The sequence below is a fragment of the Caloenas nicobarica genome, chromosome 1 (genome assembly GCF_036013445.1).
Source record: "Caloenas nicobarica isolate bCalNic1 chromosome 1, bCalNic1.hap1, whole genome shotgun sequence".
Classification (NCBI taxonomy): Eukaryota; Metazoa; Chordata; class Aves; order Columbiformes; family Columbidae; genus Caloenas; species Caloenas nicobarica.
This window is the reverse complement of record NC_088245.1, coordinates 182,978,367-182,982,361: the sequence shown is the minus strand read 5'-3', so window position 1 is coordinate 182,982,361 and position 3,995 is coordinate 182,978,367.

Sequence of the window (3,995 nt, the reverse complement as noted above, 5' to 3'; positions counted from 1 at the left end):
AATCACCATGCAGCAACATTGTAAAATACAAATCTTTTGTATAGTGCAGCTCTCCAAACATTCAAGACTATTTTAACTGTGCTTCTAAGTTCAGCTGTACTTCAGACTTTAAAAAAAGCAAGCAAACAAACAAAAACCACCCGTAGAAACTATTGCAAGACACTTGCCTGATATGACTGTTCTGCTATTAAACCTCTGCCATCTGTCTCCTCCACTGAATCTTGTAGCATAAGACAATTCAGGTTGGAAAGGACATCGGGAGGTCATCAGTCCTTCTTCTTGCTCAAAGCAGGGCCACCAGTGTGGCTGGTTGCTCAGAGCTTCATCCAGTAGGTTTTTCGAGACTCCGAAGTATGGAGAATGCACACCCTCTCTGGGCAACCTGTGTTACTGCTGGACAGTCTTTGGAGTGAAAAAGTATTATGTCCAGCCTGCACCTCCCTTTTCATCTTTTGCCCATTTTCTCTCAATCTCTCACCACACATGAGTGTGGAGATCCTGGGCCCATGTTCTTTATGACCTCCCTGGAGATGCTGGGGGGCAGCTGTGAGGTCCACTGGCAGCCCTCTCTTCTCCAGGCTGAACAAGCCCCTCTCCCTCAGCCTCTCCTTAGCGGGTGAGTGCTCCAGCCCCCAACCATTGTGGTGGCCTTTGCTGGACTTCCTGCTGTTGGCCAAGGTCTTTCTTGTACAGAGGTCCCCAAACTAGTTTTCCACTAGAATTTTGTTTAGTTTTCTTTTGTTATATGGTACTATTTAAACTGTATTCACTGCAATGTTTAGGACCCCTACTATTCTTTGCAACCCAAGCTGTTCACTTACTTGCCAGATATAAGGAACATCCAAGTTGCCCACATCAATCCCAACAGTCAGGAGACATCACTCAACCCAGAACCAGGCTCTATGCAATGGCTAAATCATACAGTTGTTTTGGAGAGGAACCGTTTTGGAGAAGAACTTTGCCACAATTTAAAACTAGAGTTTATTAGATGCAGTATCTGCTACATTAAAAAAACCTAATTAACCTTTCCTTGTATAAGTTAGTAGGAAACTGTAACAGCACAGTAGGGGTGTTTCAATATCACACGAATCTGTACAGTAATTATTTTGTGTACCATGACTAACTATTGAAAAATCTTAGGAATATTAATTGGATGATGTTACCATTGTCAAAATGATATTTCTCATTCTAAATATAGTTTTGTGATTTCCTAATATTAAAGGAAGTAGGTGTATTGCTATCTAGGCTGACAATTCAGGTTATTCATGAGAGGAGTTTCTCACTCTGTGGTTCATGGATCAACAACAGTCAGTAAGACATCAAATAATGATCTAAAATTCCTTCCGTCCTACTCAATGCCCCAAGTAAATGAATAAACTTATGAAACAGGAGAAAGTAAAATACAAAAGCGTATTTTAAATGTAGCTGAAATTTTAATCATTTGCAAATAGAAAATCTTATTTGAGCAACATCCCAAAGAGCTCCAGCATTTTTTTGTTTTCCCTAAAGTTTTATGTTATCCTCATTTTAAAAAGTTGGGCATGTGGATCTGTAAAAAATAGCTTGTACAAATACAGTGTGATGATGCCAATGTACAGTTGCACTATTTCTTTAAAAGACTCATAACTACATTTCATGTACATTGACTCATACCAGAGCAAACATGGGTATAAACTCAATGAAGAGCATAAATCGGAGATGTTTGGGTGGTGTGTGTTGTTTGTGGTTTTTTGTTGTTGTTTTCTGGTTTTGTTGTTTTGTTTTAATTGGCTTCCTATTTATGCAACAATAATTAAACTAAGACCTGTAATTTACTTTAGCATTCTTTTTTCTGTCTTTGAAAGAATGGGAGATATGGCAGAAATTGCATATACCCATGAAGAGGAAAGTTCTTCTTGCTCTCAAATTGTAATAATCTGATTTGGAAAATTAAGTCAAAGACTCAAGGAAAACGTTATTTTAAAAGTGCTCCCCAGTACAGATGCAAAATTCCTCATAGGATCCTGAAAAGCAGTGTATGTGTACAAACACATGTGCTTATACGTACATGTACACACACACACATTCTGTCGCTTGACAGCAATCACTGAAATGACAAAGGTCAAAAGTCCCAAGATGGTGCTGGCATCACTGACGATGCCAATTCACAAATATGTCGTAGCAACCTACCTGCCAAAAGCTGCCGTTGATGACTCAAGGAAAATGTTACTTTTATCGCCATTCAGCTGAAGCTCTGGAAGATGTAGCTGACAATTTAGTGTACGTGTCCTGCTTGTCAAGGACAGATAGAAGCTCCTAGAAGAGCGTGAATCAAAGGAAAGACCCTAAAGCCCAACATGTGAAAGCGATGCTCCTAAAGAAGCAGGCATCAACTCCTTTGATGGTGAAATTATTTAAGTGGTTTTGACACCATTTAATGTCTTAAATTGACCAAGAAGTGGGGACAAGAGTTCAGTACCCTGGCCCTTGGATCTTCCGGGCTTTATGAACCTTCCATTCTGCAGTGAGGCACAACTGCAGCAAGAAGTGGGGCAAGTGCCGTCACCTCCTCATCCCAGCTTAACCAGCAGCCTCATCTGAGAACCAGGACAGACACAAGAACCATCACACCCAGGCTGACGAAGCACCCTACAACTACAGCTCCCAAATCTGGATTTTCAGGGAACTTAGGACACCAGACAGCCAATCTGTGGGTTTAGGGACGAGAAAAGTGTTAAACTGAGCCAAGACCTGGCAAGAAGAAAGTTTCACACCTGTGCAGATGCAGAAATCTAAGCACATAGGAGAGTGAATTTTTACCTTTAAAATTACCTAGGAGATCAGGCAAAGGTTTTGTGAATTGTACCCTTGTATTTATATGTCTCAGTTCTACCCAAGTCCCATTCTAGGTCAGCAAAGGTTTTGCAAGTTACACTCGTGCAGGCAGATAACCAGATTTCACTGAATCTTTTTGTGGACTTTTGCCTCCGTCTGCTGTGGCAAAGGTAAAGAAAGGAATTTCAAAGAAAACTCCAACAGACTAAGAGCAAAAACCGGGCAGATGAGCAACCTGTGCTTCATTAAATAACCTGGGAATCCCCCCCAGCAATGCCAAATGAATGCACTCAGTCTTACCCAACTTGTGAAGTTACAGAGGATACCTGGGCCTGGTTGTCATGCAAATAGAAAACCACGTGGGAATTCCTGAGCTAAGACATTTCAGACGACCACTTTCTAAACATTAAAGCACACACCCTCAAAAATGAGTGTGCATGGTGCTGGCGTTATGGATGGACAGAAATTGCACCAGAATAAATCAACTTTTATGCAGTTTTCTTACACAAAAAGCTTCTGCATCTGACAAACAGACAGTCTCAAGAGGCTGAACATTTATAAGGTTTAATTAACAGGCTGTGCTATTAAAAAAAAAGTTGTATCCTATTCTTCCTAGCCCAGCTGAGCACCAAACCAGGTGCTGTTCTGCAAGGCAGTCTCCAAAGACATTCCTTAGCCTGCAATGTTGACTATCAGCAACAACAAATTGAGCAGTATTTACATGATTTGCTTGACTACATCTTCCCTTTCGGTGTCCTATCTCCATCCTCCCAAACCTCATTTAGTAGGTAAAGCAAGCTTTGCCAGCAAACAGACGAGAAAAATTAGTTGCTTCCACGGATACATCGTTACGCTACTGTATGTCTGATGTTATGGCACCGGACATACAATAACGATGCCTTCACAACTGCTATTCATTAGCGTCACTCATTTTACAGCATTTTGCAGAGATATGACTGGCTGGTTAATTTGTTGATTTAAAAAAATTTGATAATTTGTCAAATTTGTTAATTGGTTAGTAGCCTGCTCTGAAAAGAGAGAGAAAGCAGAAATAGAATTTGGTTTGATTCCTTTTTATTAAGAAGAAAAATCTCTCTCATAACTGAAAGTCAGAAAAAAAAGTGTTTCATCTGAAATAAATCAGATATAAACAATTAGATCAGAAGAAAATTATCAACACA